The 12,772-nt window shown below is 38.5% G+C and overlaps 1 non-coding gene across 1 annotated transcript; it reads left to right on the top strand.

The window, feature by feature from the left end:
* Window positions 1–12,442: 12,442 nt before the first annotated feature.
* On the top strand, window positions 12,443–12,514 carry TRNAS-GGA. Its single transcript has one exon. It is a non-coding gene; the product is annotated as a tRNA-Ser (tRNA).
* The last annotated feature ends 258 nt before the right edge of the window (window positions 12,515–12,772 follow it).

The raw sequence follows: 12,772 nt of genomic DNA, 5'->3' as shown, positions 1-12,772 counted from the left end.
AATATCTGAACAAATACTCTGATTCCAGAACCTATTTTTGTGCCAGACTCCCTCAAGGGGGCCTATATAGTAAGGAGACTGGCCTGGCAGGAGGCAGGGCCTTAGTGCTGGATAGGAGAAGGATCTCCCAAGAAGAGGAGCCTCAGCTCTCCAGAGTCCCTCTTCAGCAAACTGTCACCACACTGAGGTGAAGTCTCCTAATTTGGAAGTTGGCACACAATCTTCATTTTCTCTTCTACAGCTATTTAAAGGAATTACTCTAAGACTTCATTTATTACAAGGAAATGTGTAGGGGGAGAAAATGACTTTACATAGCTGCCTGTGGGAGTGACTTTTAGCAGCTTGAATTTATATGAAAATAAGCTGTAATGTAAGTATAAATGTGAGGAGTCAGTCTACTGCCATTTTGTACATTTCAGGGTCATTTTTCTTCACTTGTTTGACATGACTTACCAGATTATTTTTCCCTTTCACATACAAAGGACCTTGCAAGAATAAATGGAAAAAATAATTAACTCATTCAAGAAGTTGCTCAGTTCAGCTACCCACTCAAGGGTCAAAATTTCAAAAGTATCAAAATAATTTTTACATGGATAGTCCATATAGGAAAGACTGTCAAGGGTCAGGAAAGCCTCCTAGATAAAGAAAAGCCCTGGACTAATATAACTTTTGATGTGCATTTTCTCATTAGTGGATAAGAATCCAGGGGTTTCTTAGCACACAGTGATAAAAGGAACTATTGATGCCATCTCTTTACCTCTCTCATGGTAAACAAGGTCTACCATGAGACCTTGTTTCCACTGGTTAATTAGTGTTGATAAAGCCATGTGAAATCCTAAGATAAAAAGGCTATACACTATGTTGATGAATGTGTCATCAGGAGCATTCTTTGAGTTTTCTTAAACTGAAATATGAATTTTGCTGAAGGTACTTCATATTCTTTAAGATCAGGATTTCCACAAAGTAATTTTCATACTGATTAAAATCAAGGTTTTAATCAGGTAAACACAAGTAGCTAAAACTGTGTAAAGATGTTTTCCTCCCTTAGTTTAAATGGGCAGAGATGCAACACATTAACTCATAGACAGGTTAAGAGCAAAACAACTTTCCTTCCTCTTTAATTTGTTCAAGAAGTGTCTAGGAAAAGAAAAAGTAAGGAGGTGGGAAAAAGTTCATGCTTTTACAAGGTCACTGGACAAAGCGAAGTAAGGGCCTCCACAACCTAGATCACTAGGTCACTGGAAGATTTTTACTATGTATTGGACTCTGTGCAGGCACTCAAGGTACAATCTGAACATGGCAGATACAGAGCTTGCAGTCTCATCAGGAAGCCACACAAGTGAGTCAGCAATGAGGACAGAAGGTAGTGAGTGATGAGGAGATTTTTCAGACTTGGAATATCTAGGAAGATTTCTGGGGAAAAAGCAACATCTAAGCTGAGACATGCTGTATGAGGATGTTACCTAGACAAAAATTTGGGGTGAACTGGGGCGGGAGTCAGAGTGGGGAAAAGGTTTATATTAGAGACGTTCCAAGTGCAGGTAGATGTGTATTCAAAGGCCCGTGGTATATTCACACTGTATTCAAAAACTAAAAAATAGTTCAGTATGTCTATGGCACAGAGGGTTCCTTAGATAGGGCCTGTTCACACAAATATATTGAATTACATAGCCACGAGCTTTACCCTCAAAGACATGAAATCCACTTGGGTAGACACAACTGAACTACGGACTAACCACGTAGGAAAGAAATCAAACAAGTGGGGGGAAGATATCTCACTTCTCTGCCTCCTCTCCCCAGGATCCCTTCTGCACATGAAAGTTTTGTGAAAAAGAAGAGGAGGGTATCCATATTGGCTCAAGCTCCTTGGAAGAGGTTTACCATTCGTCTGAGTATAAGCACGCTCTTTGGTTCTCCTACAAGAGGAAGAGGTATATCAAAACTGCACTAGGCAATACAAGTGAGTATCCGTATTTGACTGAGGGTAGGAACATGTGGTAAGGAAGACACATGGGAAAAACATCAGGTAACCTCAGAGAGTGCAAAAGTTGGCCAAGAATTTAGTGAGTCAATACACATTGCCCTTTGATCTGAGTGGGAGTTCGGTAAATGGACCAGAAAATTACAACAGGAGGTAAATAGAATACAGACATCATTCTCTAGGGAAATTCTAAGATCTAGTTACAGAACTAATAGGGAAAGAGTGGACTCCTTTTAGATGTCAAATCCCTTGTGACCTTGTGCAAGTTGTAGTCAGAAACTCAGCTGCTTCCATAACCAAGGAAGAAGCAAATTAAGATAAGACTGAGGCAGCCACATTAATTTCAATGCATGAGTCATTACAATGGTCAGTCCTCCCAAGGTTTATAGATCTCTCTCAAAGCGGTCATTTTCCATGAGAAGATTATTAGAGACTTGATTTAGTCAAGAGATTTAAGACTTCATGCTCCTACACTTAGCCTCCTCTAGTGGTATAGACTTCCTGCTCTTTTTGTGCTAGTGAGGATCACATCACACTAAGGTACACATGGGAAGGTCCACCAGCAAGCAGATGGGAAGGAATTGCTATGCAGTTTTGTTTTGTTAGTGTACAATTTAGATAATCATATGAGTGTGTGTATGTGTGTGTGTGCTAGAAATAAAATACCACAGGAATAAGGAAGGGGAAAAAATGAGGGAATGGGATGAGACAGATATAAGTGTAAATGACGAGAAAGAATACGCAAGAAAAAATAAAAAGATAAGGCAATAAAAGTATAACAAAGATAGAGAGCAGGAAAATAATTAGGTGAAGCATGCAGGCTAACATTTATGTACATTTTTACACAAAAAAAAGTATATGTTGTTTCTGGGCTATATAAGTAGTTTGAAAGAACTGACTGGAAAGATCATATCAATTTCATAAAATGGTTCTCTCCATGAGGGAAGTGGGGAGGAAAATGGAATTGGTCAGGTGGAGGAAAGAAAGTCAATTGTATTTGTGCTGTAAGTTCAAAACAAAATGTGAAAATGGTCCCATTTTTAAATTCCAGGCAGCTACCTGGGGATTTGTGATATCTCTACAGTTTTATTGTGATGATGGTATGTGTAATTTTTTAAAACAGAAAAAGAATGAAGGAAAACATGAACAGGGTTTTGATGACAAAGTGTAGAGCGTGGAAGTACACTGTCTACCAGCTAATTACCAGCCAAGTGACACAGGCAAAGACTTAATGTCACAGCAGTCTGGGAGTGACTGGAGGGCAGTTTCTACTCAGGATAAAGAGAATTACTTTCGGTGTTCCTTCTAGTCTCTGCTTTTCCTAACATCACCTCTAAGAACCACACTGGCTGCTTAGCAATTACTCTCTGAGGCTCAGCTTTGTTTACTTTTTGAGGTTGCTGATTAACTGATGTGTTTTCTGTCAACTGAAATTTACAGACATGTTACCAATGTTTGACAGGCACTACGAGCCTTAGATTTTCCAGAGGAGAAAAATGCAGCGAGCTTTATTGGAAGCCTTTTAATTCCCTTCTAGCTAAAGTAGTGTTTCCTACCTTTATTAATACCATTGGTGTGAAATGTTAAAAATCCCTCACTAAAATTCTTGTTTACCAGGTAATGTTTCGTCTAAACCAAGATAGGGTGTCATAGATACTCGCAACACAGATTCTTACTAATAGGCTATGTTGACCAAGCAAGAGAAGCTTTTCATATTTTATGAAGGGGAGCAGAAATTAAAGCTTCCAGTCAACAAGCTACCCAGGCTCTGAATACATAGAGACCTGGGAAAAAGAGAAACTGAGGTACTTTGAAAGACAAATGAACAGAAGCAAGTACACAGAAAAAAAAAAAAAGATTGGTTTGTGTCTTTTATTTTACAGGAGCTATAGTAACCTAGGGCATGGACAGGTTAATGAATTTACTGAAGCCACACACGATGAGGTTAATAGCAGTTGGAATCCATGGATAACTCTACATCAGAAGAAATAAAAACAATGACATATAGAATGACTTTTAGAAATCCTTCAGGCACACAAACATAAAATCTAGATAATCTGAGAAAGTGTCACTGAAGTTTAGAAGAAAGGAAGATTCTGTGATTTAAGAAGTTCATAATATTTTTGTCTATTTATTTAATATAAGCCATGTCAGTACTCATTATCAACCCATACTGGCCCCAACTAACCAAAAATGAAACTAGGCAAAAAGTAGCTGAGGGTCACAAAGCCCTGCATCTTTCTAAATTATCACGTCTAGCCTGTTGCTTAGCTACCACACAAGCCTCTTCGTATCCTGTACTGCCTGCAGCAGCAGCAGCTGCTGCAGTTACTTAATTATACTTGAGCAAATTCTAAAGGAGAGACCAAGAAATTATTATATGGATACAATTAAATGAAAAAGAAAATCCTGAATGTTTAAGATAAAATCTGCGGCCTGAGCTAGAGTCTGAAAATACTGAAAGGGTAAACTGTGGCTCTGGAATACTTCTGGTTCATGATAGAAATTTCACTAGTAGAACTGGAAGCAAAGGAACAATTGATCATTTACCTGAAAGCGACTGCCAGACAGCACTAACTCTTTGGTGGTTTTGTGCTAAAGAAGAGAACGGTCTGCTTCCTGCCTAACAGAGATTGAAAGCTAACTTGCCAATCTTCTACCCTTATTATAAATAGTTATATGCCTGACTATGTGCATCCATCTATGAGAAATACATACACATGGGGAAATATCACTCCCAAATATATTTACATAGGGATAAATTTATTAAGGAGGTATTAGTACCTTGTTTGAGATGGTAAGAGACGACTGTTACACGGCCACAGTATAGTTTCTCTCATTACTAGATGAGTACAAAAAATAAATGAATAAGCACAATGAAATTGAAACAGAACTGCAGCTCTGGCAGATGCTTCTCTAGTGTGAGTTTTCTTCTAGAGAGGATAAAATGCAGATGCAAATAAAAAGTGAAAGTTTAAATGTGTTTTGTATAAATGTGAGGAGTAAACATGTCAAACAGCTGAATTAGTTGCATATGCGTTGAGAGAAAAGTGTGATATCATTTGACGAGCCTAAATTGGAGGTGAACAAAGACAACGACCGAGAAACAAACTCTCTAGGTGTTAGTGTCAATAAAGGAAATGAGAAACAGAACAGATAGGCTAGAGAGGAGGTGGGGGACAGTCTGATCAAATTATGTTCGGTCAGATTTTAAAAGTGTGAGGGAGAAAGGGCTAAAGTGCCTGGGAAAGGGAAAGAAGGATGGAGAAATTCATACCAACATACTTTAATAAACAACCAAATAACAATTTTAAACCAACTTGCAATAATGATATAAATATGCTGTTAAAAGAACAGATGCATGCAGAAGATTAGATGAGGAAGAAGCATGCTATTTGGTAACCAAGAGAGAACTAAATATTTATGTCATGACATCTAAGTTACTAGTATCCAGGAAGATGAGGGTAGGTCATCCAAGTAAGTGAATATTTAGAATAATGAAATCTTAACCCCTTACATCCGATTACAAGCAATGTAATCTTTTTGTTGAAAATCTCACTGATACATAAGACTCCTCCCTGCTCAAATAACACACACAGTAGTATTTACCCTCATGTAGTAACACAGAATCCTTATCGTGAGTCTGCTGAAGTTTTGGATGCTGTGTGGCAATTGAGGACTTTGGATTTCAGAATGGAATCACTGAAATCCTCCCACCTACTAATCTCATCAAGACGCCAGTTCTTAGCATCTCTTCCTCTGTGGCAAGTCCAATGACATGGAGGGCATTTCACTAAATATCCCCAGTCTGCTGCTCCAGTTATTTAAGCAGTTTCTTCCTTTATCCCTAAGCTGCCTTCCTAGACATCCTTCGCTCACTTTCTGGTTGGAACCTAATATGAAGTAAAGATTGACAGAGGGAAATTAGCTTTAGTCATTTTATGTCACACTGACTTACAAAGAAAAAATACTTTGCTAAACAGCACAACGTATGAGATTCATGCATAGGTTGACACTGATTAAGAGAAACTATATGCTAAATTTTTTAAGATTTGGCTTATTTTATTTTTATTTTTTTAATTGGAATATAGCTGCTTTTGGAGTAGGAAATGGCAACCCACTCCTGTATCCTTGCCTGGGAAATCTCATGGACAGAGGAGACTGGTGGGCTATATAGTCCATGGGGTCATAAAGAGTCAGACACCACTGAGCATGCACGTATAGTTGCTTTATGATGTTGTGTTAGTCTCTACTGTATAACGATGTGAATCAGGTATATGTGTATATATATCCACTCCCTTCTGGGTCTCCCATCCCTCTCCCCCACCCTACCTCTCTAGGTCATCACAGAGCACCGAGTTGAGCTCCCTATGTTATATAGCGGCTTCCTGCCAGCTACCTATTTTACACATGGTACTGTATATATGTCAATGCTACTTCTCTTGTATGAGTTCATCCCCAAATTATATACTACTTGATAGATGGAGGGAGAGTGCCTTGCTATTATCACCTTGCCTTCTCTCATCTGATTTTTGCCTTACACTCACCCTTGTGCACACTGTCCACACTCAGCCTTTAGCCAATTTTTCACATTGACACTTCTGTGCAGGAGCAAAATCCCCAAAGAATACCCACTCTATTATGTGCTTCAAGATAAGATATACACAAAAATAGCATCTTTTGGAACATGTCACCACCTTAAACACAAAATCTTCCACAATTCCTGCTTCTTGTCCATCATTCCTTCTTCTAGAAAGGAGGCAGGAGAGGTTAGATGAAATGTAGTAAGCATTTCCTCCCTTGAGAACCTGCTTGCTCAATATCTTAACTTTGCAACTATACTTAATATTTCCTTTGGATTAAATGTCTTAGATACAAGATACAGCTACACTGAACATGAATGGGTACCCAAGCTTAATACAAATTACCTGGATGCCTCAAGGGGAATTTTTGATACCTGTCTCTGAAATTAGTAGGTGTAGATAAATGACTCCCTTTATTTCAGAAGGAAAGAAAGTTCTAGGTTTGTCATTTGGCTTGTGTGTGTGTGTCATTGTTTTAAACTGATGTACCCTTTACTTGGCAATCAGAAGTTTCTTCACTGCTTAGAGATGACTGTATCTAATGTCAACGAATCAGAGATAAAGAGTTAGAATGGAAAAGCCTTGGGTTTTCCCAATTAAAAATGGTGGCATAGAAGACCCTGAACTCACATCCTCCCGCAGATATGGTGAATCTACACCTACTCATAAAGCAGTTCTTCCTAAAGAAGGACTGAAGCCTTGCCAAACAGATTCTGCACAGCAAACAACAAAGGGACCACATAGAGATGGACTAGAAAGCAAGTGAAATATGTCAAGAAATGATAAATATCATATGATTTACTTATACATGGAATCTAGGGGGAAAAAACAAATGAACAAATATAATAGAACAGAAATAGTTTCATGGATACAGAGATCGAACTGATGGTTGCTAGAGGGTATGGGGGTGGAGGGATAAGCTAAACAGGCAAAGCAGATTAAGAGGTACAAACTTCCAATTATAAAATAAATAAGTCACATGTGATGTATGGCATAGAAAATATAGTCAATAATATTGTATAATTTTGTAAAGTGACAGATGGTAACTAGACATCATAGTGATCATTTCATGATGCATAAAAATATCAAATCACTATGTTGTATACCTGAAACTAATATAGTATTTAAGTCAATTTTACTTCAATTGAAAATAATAGAATGAAAAGTCTTACTGCCTTGATAACTGGACATGAGAATCTGAAAGTCCCTCCAACTAAGTGGAACACATGAAACTCAGGAAGAAGGCAGCATGAGTGAACAAAAAGAAGGTTAGATAATAAAAAAGCAAGAATTATAAACTGACCTAGACTCGTTTTGGAGAGATACTACTCATTCCTGTAGAAGCAGTTGGTGGCCAAAGTATAAACCATTCTTATATGATATGTTTATTTCCCAAATATCTGATAACAAGATGCCTCCATTTTTAAGTTCTCCAGTTATCTGTGGTCACGCTTCCTGTAGAGTTTATATTTTCAGTAGATCAAGGCTTCATTATCGGAGGATTCTACATATCTCGTAAGAATTCTGAAAATGATTAGAATCAAATGCTCTCACGGTCACCTCTTATCCTGCTTCATAGCAAAGTCAATAACCTGAAATCAAATATTACACATCTTTATTTTTAAAGTCCTTCAACCAACTTCTATTCTTCCTTCCCTACCACCATGGAAATTTCTCATTGGAAAAGCTTTCCTCTCAAAAAGCTTAGCTTCCTAACACATAGCTGCATCAACCAGGATAAGCATCCTTAAATCTCACCTTTCATACTGTCCCTAACTTGTATCTCCCCAAGCTACCTGAGTAATGTCTAGATTCTCTTTTATGCAAAGTTATTTGACCATTCAGCTTCTACTTTACAACAGTGACTGCACATTAGAATTATTTGAGAACCATACAGCATGCCAAAAATCTGAGATCCCATCCTATACCAAATGAATTACAGTCTCTGTGGGTGAGACCAGAATATCAGTACATGTTTAAATCTCCTCACATGATTCTAACATACAGCCAGAGTCGAAAACTTTTCTGGCCCAGTGCTTCTTGAGCTTTAATGTGTATAGAAACCATTGGGTGAGCTTGTTAAAATGTAGATTCTGATCAGTAGACCTGAAATGAAGGCCCAAGATTCTGCATACTGATTGTAAAATTAAAAGACATTTGCTTCTTGGAAGAAAAGCTGTTACCAACCTAGATAGCATATTAAAAAGTAGAGACATTACTTTGCCAACAAAGGTCCGTCTAGTCAAAACTATGGTTTTTCCAGTAGTCAAGTATGGATGTGAGAGTTGAACTATAAAGAAAGCTGAATGCCCAAGAATTTATGCTTTTGAACTGTGGTGTTGGCGAAGATTCTTGAGAGTCCCTTGGACTGCAAGGAGATCAAACCAGTCCATGGTAAAGGAAATCAGTCCTGAATAGTCATTGGAAGGACTGATATTGAAGCTGAAACTCCAATACTTTGGCCACCTGATACGAAGAAGCGACTCATTGGAAAAAAAAAATCTTAATGCTAGGACAGATTGAAGGTGGGAGGAGAAGGGGATGATAGAGGATGAGATGGTTGGGTGGCATCACTGACTTGATGGACATGAGTTTGAGTAAGCTCCGGGAGTTGGTGATGGACAGGGAAGCCTGATGTGCTGTCCATGGGGTCACAAAGAGTCGGGCACAACTGAGCAACTGAACTGAACTGAACCACAATCGGAGCAGCAAGACTCTAGCCCAGTAATTTCCAAATCTGTGGCACACTGAAATCACCTGAGAAGTTTTAAAAACTGATGCCTCTTCCAGTGTCTCCTCTTTTATCTATGGGAATTTGACTAGATTTTGTATCCCACTGTTGTGTGAAAATTGTATAAATCTTAATTATGTTGAATTGGTTTATGGTACTTTCAGGTCCACTATATCCTTCTACTTTCCTGTATATTCAATTAATTTTTGAGAATTTGATATTGAAACTCCAACTAAAAATCATAATTTACCTACTTAAAAATAATTGTAATATATAGTAGAACTATATGTAACTTTGTTCTGTATTTTCCAAGTCTCCTGTAAATGTGTTATCATACTTTCATAATTTAATAAAGAAAAAAAGAAACAAAATTTAAAAAAAAAAAAAACTGGTGTCTGGGTCCTAGCCCCACTTATCAGGATTTTTAGTTTCCTAATTATTTCCATACCCTTATTTTAGACCATAAATGCAGGAAGAATGAGTCTGTTATATTTGTCACCTCTTGCACTTCCAAACCAAAAGCTTTCTCTCCAATATCAATCTGGCTATTCCTCTTGAATGCAAAAGCTTCTGTATTCTAAAACAAGGCTCTTATTTTAAACAGCATTTTCCCATCCCAGTTAAAGAATATTGTGTGTGTTTATAGAACAACTATTTAGTAAACCAGTATTAGCTATTGTTACCTAGGACTTTCTTATGCAAAGACCCAATACAATAATACCCTCAAGGATCTGCTGCTGCTGTAAGCAGCACTTCAGTAGTGTCCGACTCTGCATGACCCCATGGACTGTATAGCCCACCAGGCTCTTCTCTCCATGGAATTCTCCTGGCAAGAATACTGGAGTGGGTTGCTATGCCTTCCTCCAGGGGATCTTGGGATGATCAAACCTGGGTCTCCTGCATTGTAGGCAGATTCTTTACCACTAAACCACCAGGGGGCCCACCTTTAAGTATGTCTTTAACTAAACAGACATTTCTCCAAAGAAGACACACAGATGACAAGTGAAAGTCACTCAGTCACGTCCAACTCTTTGAGACCCCGTGAACTATATAGTCCATGGAATTCTCCAGGCCAGAATACTGAAGTGGGTATTGTCCAGGGGATCTTCCCAACCCAGGGATCAAACCTAGGTCTCCCACATTGCAGGCGGATTCTTACCAACTGAGCCACAAGGGAAGCCCAAGAATCCTGGAACGGGTAGCCTATCCCTTCTCCAGCGGATCCTCCCAACCCAAGAATTGAACCCTGTAATGCAGGGTCTCCTGCATTACAGGCTCATTCTTTACCAACTGAGTTATCAGGGAAGCCCACAGATGGCAAACAAGTATATAAAAAAATGCTCATCAACATCACTAATCATTGCTGCTGCTGCTGCTGCTAAGTCGCTTCAGTCATGTCCGACTCTGTGCGACCCCATAGACGGCAGCCCACCAGGCTCCCCTGTCCCTGGGATTCTCCAGGCAAGAGTACTGGAGTGGGCTGCCATTTCCTTCTCCAATGTATGAAAGTGAAAAGTGAAAGTGAAGTCGCTCAGTCATGTCCAACTACTTGCAACCCCATGGACTGCAGCCCACCAGGTTCCTCCACCCATGGGATTCTCCAGGCAAGAGTACTGGAGTGGGCTGCCATTGCCTTCTCACTAATCATTAGAGAAATGCAAATCAAAACTACATTGTGATATCACCTTATACAAGTCAGACTGGCCATCATCAAAAAGACTATGAATAATAAATGCTAGAAGGAATGTCGAGAAAGGGAACCTGCCTACACTGTTGGGGGGACTGTAAATTGGGGCAACCACAAAGGACAACAATATGAAGATTCCTTTAAAACTTTAACATAGAGTTACCATATGATCCAGCAATCCCACTCCTAGGCATACATCTGGAAAAGACATAAATTCTAATTTGAAAAGATAGCATGCATCCCAACGTTATCCCATAGCAGCACTATTACAACAGCCAAGATGTGGAAGCAACATAAACATCTGATAGATGAATGGATAAGTAAGATGTGTGTATGTGTGTGTGTGTGTGTGTGTGTGTACACATAAACAATGGAATATTACTCAGCTATAAAAAAGAATTAAATAATGCCATTTCCAGCAACATGAATAGACCTAGAGATTATTGTACTAAGTGAAGCAGGTCAGAGAAAGACAAGTATCATGTAATATCACTTATGCTGTTGATGTTTAGTCACTCAGTCATGTCCAACTCTTTGTAACCCAATGAACTAGTAGCCCACCAGGCTACCTCTGTTCCTGGGATATTCCAGGCAAGAATACAAGAGTGGATTGCCATTTCCTTCTCCAGAGGAGATATCACTTATATGTGTAATCTAAAAAATGATACAAATGAACCTAAAAAATGGAAATAGACTCAGATACAGTAAATAAATTGATGGTTACCAAAGAGGAAAGAGTGGGAAGGATTAACTATTGGATTGGCCAAAAAGTTTGCTCAGGTTTTTCTGTAAGCTTTTATGGAAAAACATGAATGAACTTTGGGGCCAACCCAACTTTAGATTTGGGACTAACAAATACATATTACTGTATATAAGCTAGATAAACAATAAGGACCTATATATGGCACAGGTTACTATACTCAATATCTTGTAATAACCTATAATGGAAAAATATCTGAAAAAGAAAATAAAAATATACATATAAAACTGAATTGCTGTGCTATATCACTGAAACTATCACAACATTGTAAATCAACTATACTCAATAAAAAGTTGCCGGTCTTGGAAAAAAGTAGTATCTTTAGCACTGATAAATCCAGGTGGACTTTTTCAGTCATCAGATCTTAATAATAAGATTGATAGGACATTGTTCCATAATTGGTATCAAAATACAGGCTCTTATAAAATTGGTACTTAAGAGTGCCAAAGTCTTACCCTGGGGGTGGTCAGTGGGCTATTTACTGTATAGAAGCCCATCTAGATATCAAGAGAATCACTGCTGAGTTAATATGGGGAGTTAGATTCAGTGCCTTACTAGCACTAGCTTACTAGGCAGACACTCCTGTGTTTAAATTCTCCAATTAATGAACTCATTTCATACCATCCACAAGAATTAGAATTATTCAGCTTGCATTACACATGCACCATATACATATATATATATATATATATATATAGCTTCCCTGGTGGCTCAGAGGTTAAAGCGTCTGCCTGGAATGCAGGAGACCCGGGTTTGATCCCTGGGTTGGGAAGATCCCCTGGAGAAGGAAATGGCAACCCGCTCCAATACTCTTGCCTGGAGAATCCCATGGAGGGAGGAGCCTAGTAGGCTACAGTCCACGGGGTCGCAAAGAGTATAGAATACTCTTCAAATCCCTTGAACTATGTCTCTTTTATAAAACCCTACAGAACTTTCAGAGAAGAGAAAGGAGAACCCCATATATCTTTGAACCTTAAGCTTTAAAAATATACTTCATTTTATATTCATTTATTAAAAAATATAGATGCTT

This window comes from Oryx dammah, unplaced genomic scaffold (genome assembly GCF_014754425.2).
Source record: "Oryx dammah isolate SB20612 unplaced genomic scaffold, SCBI_Odam_1.1 HiC_scaffold_2, whole genome shotgun sequence".
NCBI lineage: Eukaryota > Metazoa > Chordata > Mammalia > Artiodactyla > Bovidae > Oryx > Oryx dammah.
The sequence above is the reverse complement of the archived record's forward strand: the minus strand, read 5'-3'. Positions and strand labels throughout refer to the sequence as shown.